We start from the raw sequence: 16830 nt of genomic DNA, 5'->3' as shown, positions 1-16830 counted from the left end.
GTCCCACATAAGCGGACGCTGTCGATTCAGCCGTCAGGGCATCGCCCGACCGACTCACGTGTTTCTCAGTTGTCACGTGTGAGCAAAGGCCCTCGCCGGCATTCCAAGAGCCAATGACAAACGTTAAGAAGACTCTTCGAGAAGCTTTTCAACGTGACAGAAGAGGCAATGACCGGCTCACGTGTTTCTCAGTCGTCACATGTGATCAAAGGCCCTCACCTACATTCCAAGAGCCAATGACCGACGTGAAGAAGATTGTTCGAGAAGCTTTTCACCCTGACCGTGAAGTCGTTCACCTCCAGAAAACTGAAGTGAATAAATACGCGAGACGCAGTGGGCCCGACAGACGAAGAAGACGACAAGAAGTGAAGAAGAGTAGCAGTAGTTTTCAGTCAGTTTCGTTGCTGAAGACCGTCATGCAAGAAGAGTCTACATCATGCACAGGCGCACCAAGTACGCCGCTGTAATGGAATGGCAAGCAGCAGCCTCGGCGCCAGAATACAGAAGTTGAAAGGTATTTGAAGACTGATTTTTACGTACCTGGGTGACTCGTGAGGACGGGAAGGAGACGGCCTCACATCAGCAGTCACCTGTGAGCTGGGATGAAGATCTGACAGCCGAAGACTGGCAAGCGGGAGTCCGTTGTTCGAGTCCGGAATACTGGAATTCCCCCGCCACGCCGCTCCGCTGGCCGACGCACAACACACGCGGCCGCTTAGAGAAGAGAAACACTGGGACGCCACACCCAATATTTCACTGTCCGATGCACGACTTCGCTCTCAATAATTAAACGGGCCACCTCGCGCAGCGCGTCTCCAGTCAGCTGGGCGAGACGGCGACACGAGATACACACTGCCACGCTCAATCAGACGCCGCCGCTGCCGCAGCATAAGGCTTCGCAAACGACACAGCTGCCGTTCTCCGAGCCAGAACATCGAGTAAGGAAACAGTTGTACGAAACTTGCAATAAAAATTATCTTACGTAAAATGCTGGTTCATTCTGCCTCATACCCGAGCCAACGAAGAACCCACCGTGCCCACATGTTGTTAAGAGAGAAAAATTAATTTATTTAGTATTTTCACCCTGACATAATGCTTTAGAATCAAATGTCCTTTACAGTAATGCTCATCCTGGCAATTGACTAGCATCAAAAGAGAAAACCCAGTTACATTTAGTACCAGAACTGTTACAACAGTAATAAAGAAGCAATAAATTAAAACGCCATGCCTAACGCTCAAGTTTTATTGCACGAACAGCGAATACGTAGTTAGTGACAATCTTTTACCCGTTATTTCTGGAGACTGCCAGGAAGAGTAAGTTTCGAAAAGGGTTATGCTGTCCGCAAATTTTGTTGAAGTCCCTAAATCTTATTATTCTCAAATACGAGAGTCCTAGTAATTTGTGCACTGTGAATTCCGCTGCTTAAAACAGATACATAGATTCTCACTTTAATACCTGACTGACTGTGTCAAAACTATGACTTAAGATTCTACCTCCTATTGAGTATATTATGATGGATTTTTACATTTTTAAATTCGATCAGTAATTATACAAAATGTTGAAAATCAAATTTTTTGTGGTCCTTGGAAGCGTTTAGATAGGCCACCAGCATCTAGAACCGGATACCCGTTATCTGGACGGGCGTTTCTGCCGTTTTGTATAATAGAAGCTTATATGACCCACGCTAGCGAAAGATTTCTGGTATGAAGATGAGTACACAAACGTTAGCTGAGGGGCTGATGGGCCAACCGTGAGGACGTTGTTCAGAAATGTATGTATTCCTCACTTGCGAGCACCTCGTGTACTCAAGAGACACACGTCCCCGAACGCGGAGATGAAGGAACTACAGAGCACTGCGCTATCTCTATCACCTATAGACAAAATATTCCGTATGAGCCGGCCGCTGTGACCGAGCGGTTCTAGGCGCTTCAGTCCAGAACCGCGCTGCTGCTACGGTCGCAGGTTCGAATCCTGCCTCGGGTATGGATGTGTGTGGTGTCCTTAGGTTAGTTAGATTTAAGTAGTTCTAAGTCTACAGGACTGATGACCTCAGATGTTAAGTCTTATAGCGCTTAGAGCCATTTGAAGCCATTCCGTATGAATCCGATCTATACGTTGCTGTAACACACTCGGAAATGCGGTTTATAATTAACGACCTAATGAACAGACTTATCTACATATATTACGAAGATCTATGTATTTTCTTACGGATATAAGTTACTCATCTACCTGCCAGGTTAACCGAGAGCGCTAATGTACTGCTTCCTAGACTCTGGTATAACCCGCCGGCCCCGGATTGAATCCTGCCGGCGATTAACTACGAGGGCCGGTGTGCCAACCAGCCTGGATGTGGTTTTTTGACGGTTTTCCACATCCGCCTATGTGAATACCGGGCTGGTCCCCATGTACCGCCTCAGTTACACGACTCGCAGACATCTGAACACATTCACACTATTCCACAGATTACACTAGATGCAGACAGCTGAGATACACTAATTCTGTCCCTGGGGGTATGGGGTGGTGGCAGGAAGGGCAGTCGGCCACCCCTTAACATTAACCTTGCCAAATCCGTTCTTAATCGTGTCGATCCTACGTAACCGCGGGTTAAAGGCACAAGCGAAAGAAGAAGAAGGAGGAGGAGATGTGCTCCACATCTCTTCCTAAACCACCGGATCGATTCCAACTAAATTTGGTGCAAATATCACTTACTGTTTGGAAAGAATAGCTTGATGTGTAAGAAGCACGTACCTGTCAAACGGATGGAGGTGATAAAGAACTGAAGCCCACGTCACCATGAATACCCAGAATTCATTCACCCAGTGTCTGACAACTAGGGAACTTACTGACTCGAAACCAACTTTATGCATCATTTCAAACTTGTCTAAGACTTTTTCTAGCTGGCAACCTCCACACAATGATGAAAGGAAATTTTTTTATCGATTACCAAATTATCATTGTTTCTGCAGTATAACTGCCGCTTCAGGCATGACGTTTTAGTTTATTACTACTAACTGTTCGCAGCTTATTTTGCAGACATTATTCATATATACCACTCAATTTATCTGCAAAATTATATCGTTGTAAGACACATGTGCAACGCTGCAGGTAAAAAACTCCTCCTATACACCTGCATCAACCAAACTTCGTACACATACTACTTACTATCTGGAAAGAAATACTATGGGGGTAAAACTCAGCAAGCTTCTGATGGCGTAGGGTGACAACGTGGAGAGAGGAGGAAGAAGTGGATAGGGAGACATGGACACCGAGATAAGAAAGTAGGAGATGGACACAGACATTAGGGGGAAGAGTCAGAGAGAGAGAGAGAGAGAGAGAGAGAGAGAGAGAGAGAGAGAGAGAGAGAGAGAGAGAGAGAAGTGAAAGAAGGAGATGAACAGAGAAAGTAAGAGAAGGAGATGGACAGAGAGAGGGGAGAGGAGGAGAGAGAAGGTAACGAGGAGAAGATGGACAGATAGAGGGTGAAGGAGGAGATGAATTTAGATAGGGTGTGAGGAGGAGATAGATGAAAGGAACTAACTCCTGAGATTGACCTTTAGAGGGGTGGGGGATGGACAGTGTGGAAGAAGCAGATGGACAATGGGAGGAGGAGGAAATGGATAGAGGGGGGATGGGGAGGGGGAGATGGACTGAGAGACGCGGAAGGAGGAGGCCGACTAACAGAAGGCCGCAATAAATACACACCCGAGCAACACCAGATACTCACATACGAGTGGAGTATAAGAACAGCTACAGCAAAATAAATAGTTGTATGCTACAATCCGTGTGAGTGAAGAGGAAGCGTCAGGTATTGACAGTTAAATGTTCAACGACGATATTACTCTTATGGAACTCATAGTGCCAGGCTTATGATTCCACATCCTTGTGCAAAACTGAACGACCGAAAAACAAGTGCTGTTGCCACGTACGGTGCAGGTCATACTGTGGGTCAGATAGCTACAGAGTACGCGAAGGAACTTGCCCCCCTTCTTGCAGCGGTGTACCGTAGGTCTCTAGAAGAGCGCAGCGTTCCAAAGGATTGGAAAAGGGCACAGGTCATCCCCGTTTTCAAGAAGGGACGTCGAACAGATGTGCAGAACTGTAGACCTATATCTCTAACGTCGATCAGTTGTAGAATTTTGGAACACGTATTATGTTCGAGTATAATGTCTTTTCTGGAGACTAGAAATCTACTCTGTAGGAACCAGCATGGGTTTCGAAAAAGACGGTCGTGTGAAACCCAGCTCGCGCTATTCGTCCACGAGACTCAGAGGGCCTTAGACACGGGTTCACAGGTAGATGCCGTGTTTCTTGACTTCCGCAAGGCGTTTGACACAGTTCCCCACAGTCGTTTAATGAACAAAGTAAGAGCATACGGACTATCAGATCAATTGTGTGATTAGATTGAGGAGTTCCTAGATAACAGAACGCAGCATGTCATTCTCAATGGAGAGAAGTCTTCCGAAGTAAGAGTGATTTCAGGTGTGCCGCAGGGGAGTGTCATAGGACCGTTGCTATTCACAATATACATAAATGACCTGGTGGATGACATCGGAAGTTCACTGAGGCTTTTTGCAGATGATGCTGTGGTGTATCGAGAGGTTGCAACAATGGAAAATTGTACTGAAATGCAGGAGGATCTGCAGCGAATTGACGCATGGTGCACGGAATGGCAATTGAATCTCAATGTAGACAAGTGTAATGTGATGCGAATACATAGAAAGATAGGTCCCTTATCATTTAGCTACAAAATAGCAGGTCAGCAACTGGAAGCAGTTAATTCCATAAATTATCTGGGAGTACTCATTAGGAGTGATTTAAAATGGAATGATCATATAAAGTTGATCGTCGGTAAAGCAGATGCCAGACTGAGATTCATTGGAAGAATCCTAAGGAAATGCAATCCGACAACAAAGGAAGTAGGTTACAGTACGCTTGTTCGCCCAATGCTTGAATACTGCTCAGCAGTGTGGGATCCGCACCAGGTACGGTTGATAGAAGAGATAGAGAAGATCCAACGGAGAGCAGCGCGCTTCGTTACAGGATCATTTAGTAATTGCGAAAGCGTTACGGAGATGATAGATGAACTCCAGTGGAAGACTCTGCAGGAGAGACGCTCAGTAGCTCGGTACGGGCTTTTGTTAAAGTTTCGAGAACATACCTTCACCGAAGAGTCAAGCAGTATATTTCTCCCTCCTACGTATATCTCGCGAAGAGACCATGAGGATAAAATCAGAGAGATTAGAGCTCACACAGAAGCATACCGACAATCCTTCTTTCCACGTACAATACGAGACTGGAATAGAAGAGAGAACCGATAGAGGTACTCAGGGTACCCTCCGCCACACAACGTCAGGTGGCTTGCGGAGTATGGATGTAGATGTAGATGTAGATGTAGTATTATAGATGAAATAACAGCAACTATGTGGCGTTAATTCTGTTGTAACGTCCCCGTCATATTTAGAAATTTCTATTGTATGAACTGCAGATACGATGCATTTTTAAAGCTGTTTCGAATGGTAACTACAGCTGACAAGAGGGGATAAGGAAAATATCGAGTGGAAGGAAAAATGAACTAACCACAAATGACGCGCGAATGTTAGAGACAAGGGAACATCTTCAATCTCTAGAAACCATCGGAAACATTTCCGTCGCCGCGGAACAGAGCCATGTCACTATTCGAGTTCAGCGGAGCGAACCACTAGCAGGCCACACAACTAATGGGTCAGTGGCGGAAGAAATCGTTGCGAGTCTATTATCGGAAGTCGAAAACCGATACCGCATGGTCGAGACAGCGGTTTCACGAGATAGTGCTGCGACCACACGTACAGCCCGGGGATACTCGTAGAGAAATGTCGGACACGTACTTGGAGCTCTCTGGTTTGGCACAGGTTTGGCCTTAATGCCTCAAATTAAGCAGAATGTAAATTACTCGGAAGTGATGACAGGTGTCGGATTGAGAACCGTCGCAGCAGCTCTGACAGTCAGTGGAATTTCTGCTGAAATCTCTTCACACGTGTTGAGCACAATAACCTACAAGTTGTTGCGATCGGAAAATCCATGAGACGAATCTGTCGTAGGTTCATATCAAAATATTGCTCAATTGAGTCCACGTCAGCTGATTCAAATGACCAAATCATGCATTTATTATTCGGAACATTCTTAAAATAATCACAATAGATCTGTACCTGTGATATAGAGCAATGCGGCTCTGAAGATAAATCAGTATCCTTTCTTTCAGGAGTGCTAGTTCTGCAAGGTTCGTAGGAGAGCTTCAGTAAAGTTTCGAAGGTAGGCGACGAGGTACTGGCAGAAGTAAAGCTGTGAGGACGGGGCGTGAGTCGTGCTTGGGTTGCTCAAATGGTAGAGCCCTTTCCCGCTAAAGGCAAAAGTCCCCAGTTCGAGTCTGAGTCCGGCACACAGTTTTAATCTTCCAAGAAGTTTCAAGCATAAAATGCTTGAACTGGTTTGTATCCACCAACTGAAGATAACTCTTTGCACTTACTGAGCGATTAAGTTTCATTAGAGGAGTCAGTCCCTGCCACGAAAATATGCCACCACAGACAGTTTGTTGCTGAAAAGTTCCTCGGCGAGGAATTAAGGTTTATCCTAACTGCGATCCGCTACACACTTGAAACGAACCACTAACTCGTACCAACTGAAGTACTGATTCACTTGACCAATCCTTTTGTTTAGTGTATATGTGTAAGGCGGTTATGTAATTTTGATTTTTGTATGTAAACGATGTACACGTCGGAGAGAGAAGGAAGGCTACGTTACTTTAAAAAAATCTTTGGTCTTTTCGTGGCACAGTCTGTGTGTCTGTGCAGTCTGAGACATTCTTAGTTGAAGTATGATAGGTGACTGACGTATTCGGTAGTGCTGTGTTTACTTGTGATGGTATCTGTTAGATGAAGAAAGATTGGTTGTAAAGGAGAGCAGGGATGAGTAAGACGAGCACATCAGAAAGCGATGAGAATATACATTTTGAATAATGGTATTATTGTTGAAACGAAGACGTTTGAGGTAATATTGCACCGCTGCGCAGCTAGGAATGATTACTGTCAGCTAGTTTACTTGCTCAACGATGAGAAAAAGACCACCTCACTTTCCTGAGTCGTGGATTAACATGTTAACTGATTAAGCTGTTTGGTTTTTATAGAAATTCTCTGTTAACGTTGTACCCTCTTTAAATCATTTAGACTTTGTTAAGCATAGTATTGTTCAGACCAGTGTTACGCGTGAAGATCACGTGAAGTTCTGATCTGTCTTTTTTGAATACATACTTCATTCTAAAATCGTTGTCTTGAAATATCATATCATAGGAATAGTTACTCCCCCCACCTCACTGTTTATCACTACACATTAACACTTACGATAGAAGTCTAGCTTAGCCGCTACCTGCTTGCTGTTTACTGTTAAACTTTCGAGAAATCTGCAACAATGTTGTCAAGACGCGAGGTAAGTGGAAACTTCGATTAGGACCTGATAATTGTTTTACTTCAGTTACGCATTGAATATAAAGACAAGCTACATTCAGATCAGTTACAGTTCAGTTCAAATTACGTTCTGTTTAGTCAAAGGTTAGAATACGAGTTTAAGTTTTATAATAGTTTGTGGGGACGTAGTTTTGGTAATAGGTAGACTTTTGCAGAGTGGTAGGTAAAGCTGAGCTAAATTTCAAACAGGTACAAATAGAGTGGGGAGATTCCACATGTTCCTCTTAAAAATTGTGCCACGGACGTCAGAATGACAGATATCGAAGTAAGAGACCATGGGATATCAAAGCAACTGAAATCACTTACCAAAGGAAAGCCTACTGAGGATGGTAGGATACCAGTACGATTCTATATACAGTAGGCGAGAGAACTTGTCCCTCTCTAGCAGGAGTATCCCGTAGGTCGCTATTAAGTAGCGAACAGCGCTTTGCATTCCCGTTTTCAACAAGGGTATTCGAACAGAGGCACAAAACCATAAGCCTGTTTCTCTGACGTAAGTCTACTGTAGAATTTTGAAGCATGTTTTATGCTATCACATTATAATATTTCTTGAGGCCGGAAATCTCATCTATATGAACCAACATGGGTTCCGAAAACAACTATCGTGTGAAACCCAGCTTGCTCTGTTCGTCCGCGAGAACTAGAAAAGCGGTAAATACTGGCGCCCATATTGATGCCGTAGTCCTTGACTTCCGGAAGACGATCGGTACAGTTCCACACTGCCGCCTAATGAACAAAGTACCCGTGTGCGGAATATCAGAACAACTGCGTTAATATATTTCTCTCTCACCCGATGAGAAAACAACAGATTCAAAAATAAAAAGAGTGTTAGAAGACCATTACTTTTAAAGTACACATAAATAGCGTTGTGGATAACGTCGGCAGTTCCGTGAAACTTTTCACCCATGATGCTGTTGTATGCTGAGAAGTAACAGCGCTATGAGACTGCAGTGAAGTGCAGTAAGACCTGTCGAGATTCGGCACTTGTTGCTGGGATTGGCACTTGACCGAAAACGTAAATAAATGTAGCGTATTGCGCATAAATATGATGAAAAATCCATTACTGTATGATTACATGATTGTGGAACCATAACTAGAAGCAGTAAAATCCATTAAATATCTGGGAGTATGTATATGGAAGCCCTCCCGGCTAGCCGCGCGGTCTAACGCGCTGCTTCCCAAGCGAGAAGGCGTGCCGGTCCCCGGCACGAATCTGCGTGGTGGATTAGTGTCGAGGCCAGCCTGTGGATGGTTTTCAAGGCGGTTTTCCATCTGTCTCGGTGAATGCGGGCTGGTTTCCCTTATTCCGCCTCAGTTAAACTATGTCGGCGATTGCTTCACAAACACTGTCTCCACGTACCCGTATACCAAAATTACTCCACCACGCAAACATCTGGGGTGACACTAGTATGGCATGAGACATTCCCGGGTGTCCACTGGGGGCCGAACAGTACAATAACCCTGGATTCGGCGTGGGGCGGTGGTGACGTGGGTGGACTACGGTGGCCTGTTGAGGGGTTGTGAACCAGAGGGCTACGGCGGGACGAAGGCTCTCCGTCGTTTCTAGGTCCCCGGTTCAACACACAGTGTATGTGTAACTAATCCGAGGTATGGCAGATATCAATGTGTGATTGATAAGATAAATTCTCGGCAATGTATTACACACTCAAGGGAGGTACCTTACAAAACCCTCATTCGATCTGTGCCTGGATACGTACCAGACAAGACTCATAGAAACCATGGAGAAGATCCGAAGAAGAGCGGCGCGATTTGTTACAGGTTCATTTAGTAAGCACGAAAGTCTTACGGAGATGCTCAGCCACTACCAGTGGCAGACGATGAGAGAGGGGTATTCTGCAATACGGTGTGGTTTGCTGTTAATGTTGTGGGGGCATATGTTCCTGCAAGAGTCAGCCAATATCTTAGTTCTCCTGTGCATATCTTTCGAAAAGACCGTGAAAGCAAAGTTGGAGAGACTGGAGCTCACACTGAGGCTTACCATCAGTGGGTCTTCTTGCGAACTATTTACTGGTGGAACAGGGAAGAAAAGGGGGGGGGGGAGTAGTGGTATACAAAGTAACACCGTAAGTCGGTTTGCTTAGATATACACACATCAAAAAAGGTTTTGCATCACCCTGGTTCCCAGAACACGTGAAGACAGACGTTAACTGTGGATATTGTTCACAGACACAGTCCCTTTAACAGTTCAGAGATGTCAGTAAACCCGCCTAAAGATGTAAACAGCCTTGCGTGAGGAGCGCGTACTAGACGGATGGGGTCCGACTGCCAATCTGTTCCAGTCATTCCACCAGCAAAGAGGTACACGGCTCGTGTCGTCTGTAATTCAACCATGCCTAGACCGTCAGTACCGCGGTTCGATCGTGTCCGCATTGTTACTTTGTGCCAGGAAGGGCTCTCAACAAGCTGAGTGTCATGGCGTCTCGGAATGAACCAAAGCGATGGTGTTCGGACATGAAGGAGATACAGAGAGACAAGGACTGTCGACGACATGCCTCGCTCAGGCCGCCCAAGGGCTACTACTGCAGTGGATGACCACTACCTACGGATTATGGCTCGGAGGAACCTTGACAGCAACGCCACCATGTTGAATAATGCTTTTCGTGCAGCCACAGGATGTCGTGTTAGGACTCAAACAGTGCGCAATAGGCTTCATGATGCGCATCTTTACTCCCGAGGTCCATGGTGATGTCCATCTTTGCAACCACGATACCATACAACGCGGTCCAACAACACGCTGAATTGACCGCTCAGGATTGGCATCTCGTTCTCTTCACCGACGAGTGTCGCATATGCCCTCAACCAGACAATCGTCGGTGACATGTTTGGAGGCAACTCTGTCAGGCTGAACGCCTTAGACACACTGTCCAGCCAGTGCAGCAACGTGCAGGTTCCCTGCTGTTTTGGGACGACATTAGGTGGGGCCGGCGTACGTAGCTGGTGGTCATGCAAGGCGCCGTAAAGGCTGTACGATACATGAATGCCATCCTCCGACCGATAGTGCAACCATATCGGCAGCATATTGGCGAGGCATTTGTCTCCATGGACGACAATTCGCGCCTCCATCGTGCACATCTTTTGAATGACTTCCTTCAGGATAACGACTTCGCTCGACTAAAATGGCCAGCATGTTCTCCAGACATGAACCCTATCGAACATGCCTAAAATAGATTGAAAAGGGCTGTTTGTGGACGACATGACCCAGCAACCACTCTGGGGGATCTACGCCGTATTGCCGTGGAGGAGTGGGACAATCTGGACCAATAGTGCCTTGATGTACTTGTGGAAAGTAAGCCACGACGAAGACACGCATGTATCAATACAAGAGGACGTGCTACTGGGAATTAGATGTACCGGTGTGTACAGCAATCTGGGCCACCACCTGTGAAGGTCTCGTCGTATGGTGGTACAACATGCAATGTGTGGTTCATGAGCAATAAAAAGGGTGGAGACGGTGTTTATGTTGATCTCTGTTCCAATTTTCTGTACAAATTCCGTTACTCTCGGAACTGAGGTGATGCAAAACACTTTTTTATGTGTGTAGTTGTTCACTCACCCTGAACAGCGCTGGCTCAAAAAACGTTCAATTACCAATCCACTCTCATCCAACTTTCCATCATCGGATGTAGGGCATTATTAGCTGTATGGCCCCACAGTGTTTATTCAGCCTTCCAATCGGAAATGTTTTTGTTATTTAAATTGTAAGCGTAAGTGGTGAGCAGCTAAAAGTTAACGCGACCAACGACGACTGAAGAGAATCGTTCAACGTGACAGAAGTGCGACCCTTTCGCAAATTACTGCAGATTTCAATGCTGGGCCATCAGAAAGTGACAGAATGCGACCCATTCAACGAAACATCATACAGATGGGCTTTCGGAGCGGGACGTCCACTCGTGTACCCTTGATGACTGCACGACACTGCCTTGTCTGTGCCCCTCAGCACTGACGTTGGACTGTTGATGACTGGAAACATGTTGCCTGGTCGGACGAGTCTCGTTTCAAATTGTATCTAGCGAACATTATTGAGCGTATCTGGGGTGCCTTGCAACGTGCTGTTCAGACGAGATCACCACCCTCTAGTACTCTTACGGATTTATGGACAGCCCAGCTGGATCCATGGTGTTAATTCCATCCAGCACTATTTCAGACATTAGTCGAGTCCAATCCAAGACATGTTGCTCCACGTCTGCGTCCTCTCGGGATCCCTACACGATGTTGAGCAGGTGTGTCAGTTTCTTGGCTCCTCACCGTAGGTTGGTCAGTACCTCCAAGCACATACGGCAAGTACAAACTATTAAAGCTTATTTTCCACTGGAAACTACATCAGGAAATACACAAAACGTTTTACCTATAGTGTCAGGGGTAGTCCACTTAGTGGTGCAGTACAAACGTGCAGAAAACATCAGTTCGTAAGGTTTGTAACGTGTTTGTGGGAAGACTGTTCGACGCTGAGAAAAGACAACACCACACTGATGTGTGTACTTATTCCCGCTACAGCCTGTATGTGCTACAGGAGAAACGATTCGTTTGACATGTGGCATTACAGAAGTTTTCTGTATACTACTGTGCTATTGAGTTAAGAATCGTCAAGCAAAGTAATACACTGACGAACCAAAACTTTACTCACTGTTGCACCTACAGCAATTAAAACAGCACTGTGGATCGAACAATTCATGGTAGATTTGTGGGGGTAACCAGATGTCTACGCACAGGTCATGCAATTAAAGTAAATTACGGGCCATGGTTTGTGGGCTTCAAGCGGCCCTACAGTAGCGTCCTCTCCGGTTTGCATCACACAGATTTTCTGGGCAAGACACACTCATCAAGACACTCTCATCTTCCAGTCGGCCTTCCTCTTTCACCAGTGACCGTTCTGGAAAATACCTTCTCAGTCGATGATGACATCAAGTGTAAAGCGACAGAAGTTGTCCGCAATAATGTTCATGCTTTCCACAGCTTTAATTGTAGCTGCGATCACTATCATAGGTGCCTTGGAAACCCAGGTTCATCTCTAAAGGGTGACGACAGTCAAAGAGCAAATACAAAACTGTGGGTAACAACTATTGTTGATGGCGAGGAGCCATAATCGTATGCCACTATTCCGAAAGGTATTTCTGAAGTTTATCGTCGATCGTAGGACTGAAACCGATACTCTGTTTTACGTAAAGAATATAATCTTTAAAATTGACGTAGCAGCGCAGAATATAGATTAGGGACCTAATCCCACTGCCTTTAATTTTATTCTCATGGATGACATTGAGACAGCAAATAACAAGTGGAATAACAAAACTCTCAGAATCATTATATAGAATTCAAGTGTCCAGTGGATTCAAAAGTTGCTATAATAGCGAATAATTGCTTTCACTGATTCCTTCGTGCCTACGTTTTCTCAGTCAGACAATGTTTGAAACTAGGACTAGCAAGGTAAAACATTTTTCCCCAAATTGTCAAATTGGAAGTCGAAGAGCAAGTTAGGTAAATTACGATAGCAACAAACATTTCTCAAGTAGACTGAACACTGTAGTCATCCAACGCTTTTATGTGTGTAACATGCGCAGCATGTAAACTGGCAACGCCACCAACACAGAATACCACTAAGCAATGAAATATCTAGCAAAACAGAGCACCCTCGTTGTCCATGTGATGGATAAGACGACTAATTCACAACATAAATGTCAACGTAAACAAAAATTTCTGTTGGAATGTGCTTCCTGGACCAAATAACATTCATTTCTTACGTCTTCAGTGCTAATCATGTAGGAAATGTAATTTAAGAGACATAAAAATATCCAGTACATTTATTAACATAATTATGAACCACTCAAGAACATAAATCGACGGTCACATAGTTGTCAAACGTATTCTACTCTGTTGCCATTGTCCATTAGACTAGCAGCAGGAAGAAAACGTTCGCACAGCTCATTTGCCAAGTTTGCAAGCACTGGCGAAGCTCGCGCTTCAAAGACGCCACAGCATCGTCTCCACCACTTCGTGGGAAACAAAAAACCTCAAGTATAAGCCAATGTGTTGTATTCGCATATTTGTAACTATGACTTGATGCTAAAGTGTGGTTATGGATAGTTCGAATGCTCAGATTGCGAATCTAACATCATAAATAAAGACAACGGGAAATGAATTAGGCGTCCTTCCTCTTCCGTAACATCAAATATATTTTAGTTACTCTATCTTAAATGAATTGAGCAGAAAATCATTCACCAGAAGTGAAGAACTTTCTAGGAACACCAGATGATATTAGCAGCTTGCCGGCGGGCGTTAGCCTTGTGTTCAACGACGACATATCGCGGACCGCGCGGCTGCTTGCGCCGTCGGTTCGAATCCTTCCCCGTGCGTGGATGTGTGTTAGGTTAGGTAGGTTTAAGTAGTTCTAGTTCTAAGGGACTGATGACCAAAGCACTTTGGTCGCATAGTTCTTCGAGCCATTTTTTGACCTTTCGCGCAAAATTTTCTTTACATAAACGGCCGTATCGTTAGATTGCGTTGACATAGCTCACTTTTTTACACCACCAAGGGACCGTATACCGCAGGAAGTGCGATACATTTCCGCTTATTATGTCTACCCGTACTCGAGGAAAACGGGTTTTAAGGGGGGGGGGGGGGGGGTTGACAGATAGACGTTCAAGAAAGTGAGACTAGTAGGGTACCATTTTTACCGATTTAGATGCCGAAATCCTAACAACGAAGATAGCTACGAAAGTTACTGAAGATGAGTGCTGCTCTTTATTCGAAATGTTGTAGTTGCAGTCGATACATCAGCATATTAATCGTAGCCACGCTTTCGATCTAAATCACGTTTACAGAAATGCAAATAAAATCCATTTGCCTATACACGTGGTATTTCAGATCCCAGTGCCAGTGCCAGTGCCACCGCTTTTTAGAAATCCGAGCATTTCCATTGCTAGTTGGCTTAAGAAACACTTCGGCTAATGGACGTTCTCTGGTTGTGCCGAGTCTAATGGAGAATTCGAAACATTCTAGAATACGTTTGGCAGCTTTGTAGCCGTTTATTTCCTGGGGTGGTGCAGAATTATCCTACTAAATTTATTCGCTAATAACAGTCTTTTGTTTTTTCGATAAAGATCCCGAATAATTGTCACATAAGCGCTGACATAAAGGTAGAAAATTCATGTTTTTGAGTCCAGAAAGCTCTGTGCAACGGAAACTGCAGATCATTTTGCCATTTTCATTGCGAAATTGCCTGCTTATTCATGTCTGGGGTAATAATAGAGCGCTGTTTGCCTGGGTTGTCTTCTAGCGTAGTGAAAAGTGTAGGCTACTGCAAGAGAAGTCTGGTTTGTTTCCGGCTCTAATCTCGATGGTGGCAGATAGACTACCAGTAAAGCAATTTTAAGAAATTCTCGCACCCCCAATACATTTAATGGCTACCTTTATTCTGTACCGGCGCCCTGTGGATGTCAATATGAAACTTCTGTAGAATTTCACACTTGTTACTGCCTACTTTTTCCGCTTCTGTTAGTAACTGAAGTATGGCACTGAATGATTTTTAGCTGAATTTCGTTATGAATCTTCACACATTGCTAAATTTGTACACTTTCATGGTAGGTCAGCAACGGTAATTCAGTATGACTGGTCCGAACGTTGACACAGACCGTTTCGCGGCCGAATGCCCGTCATATTTTGCTGATTCGTAACGACCTGGGATACTTTGTCTTACTAAAACAGTTATGTTATCTCGATAAGCTGAAATTCGTTTTGATTAGCACAGTTCATACTAATTAGCGTTTCTTCTTTCATTTATATCTTATATTTACGTGTTGTGTTTAACACATTAATCGGCATTAATATAGTCTTACACATAATTGAAAACAGTCTGACAAAGTACGGATAGTATTTTAATTTCACGCTTGTGCATAGTATGTTGGTAGCACTTCGTCGCCTTGCCTGTGTTGCTGTGTAGCAGACTTTAAACCTGTGCGGATCAGCATAACGAAAAGGCGAGGGGTCTCGCAGCTGTGCGGATCAGCATAACGAAAAGGCGAGGGGTCTCGCTCGTTTTGTCCACGACTGTACCTTTCTTTCGCGAAGTATGAGAGCTGCGTGCATAAGTCCATCATTTAAATGTGGATGACTATAATGGGTGTGTCTGTGGCGTGATGTCGAGTACCTATTTGAGATGTTTAGAGAAGGGGGAGAGTGAAATCCAATGCTGGCACATAGTCTGCTCCTCCCGAAAACCACTGAGGGAAGGACCGAGCTTAACGTCCCCATCCGACGAAAAGATAACCATCAACAGTGTCGCATGATTTCGCTTCATGAGAGACTGCAGGAGGTTTGGAATTCAATCGAAGAAATTGACTCAAAGACTGGTGATCACCTACTTTGCGCTACTATCTCTCCTGTCCTCTCTGCCTTAAATACAAAGGGAAAATGTCAACAGCGCGTGGTGTACCCGGACGGTTAACGATCCAGGTACTGGCTACGCACTACAGTGTTTAACTTCGGTAATCTGATTCGAACCGGTGTACCAACCTTGGCACGTCTGCTGTCAGTGTGCAACGATCTTATGGAGCAGTGCGAGAATTTTGGAGATTTTTAATATAAAATATGTTTCTGGAACTTGCCCATACAGCTATCTCAGCAATGGAAGACACGACATTGTGTTGCGACAGTTCAGAACGTTCATTAGGGCCAAGCCGTACGTTGTTACAGAGTTACATAGAATAAAGACTTTTCATGTGATGACAAGCAGGTGAATTTAGCGTCACTTATGGCAGTACGAAGATAAGGGCAACAGAACCCCAGTCCTCGAGCGAAGGAAATCTCCGATCAGGCAGGGAATCGAACCCCAGCCTCTTCTGTTAGCAGTCTGCAGGTGTGGGCACGGAGATAGCGAGGCGCACATTGGAGATGAGTTTATTTCCGAAACTGCGACGGTAAGCTGAAGGAGGAGGATTTGAAAATGATGAATCCCTTGTGAAGCGGCTCAAACGTGCTGGTGTCGACTGTTGCCAGGCTGTCACTCTGTAGTTCGACACGGTTCAAGCAGTTGAAAGGGACGAAGGTTATGTGGAACAACGATATTTTTTCTCTCAAGAATGTAACAATTACCGCAAAAATATCACCGGTGGAGAAATATATTGGATTCTTGAAACAACACTGGGCGTTTCTTCTGGAGTTCCAGCGGCCTTGACGCAGTGGTAACACCATTTCCCATTACATTGTATTGTATTGTATTGTATTGTATGTTAACTGGGGACCTAGAAACGACGGAGAGGCTCCGTCCCCGCCGCAGCCGCAGTGGTCCACAACACCACGACGACTACCGCAGTCCACTCC

This window comes from Schistocerca gregaria, chromosome 2 (assembly GCF_023897955.1).
Source record: "Schistocerca gregaria isolate iqSchGreg1 chromosome 2, iqSchGreg1.2, whole genome shotgun sequence".
Classification (NCBI taxonomy): domain Eukaryota; kingdom Metazoa; phylum Arthropoda; class Insecta; order Orthoptera; family Acrididae; genus Schistocerca; species Schistocerca gregaria.
This window is presented reverse-complemented; position numbering follows the sequence as displayed.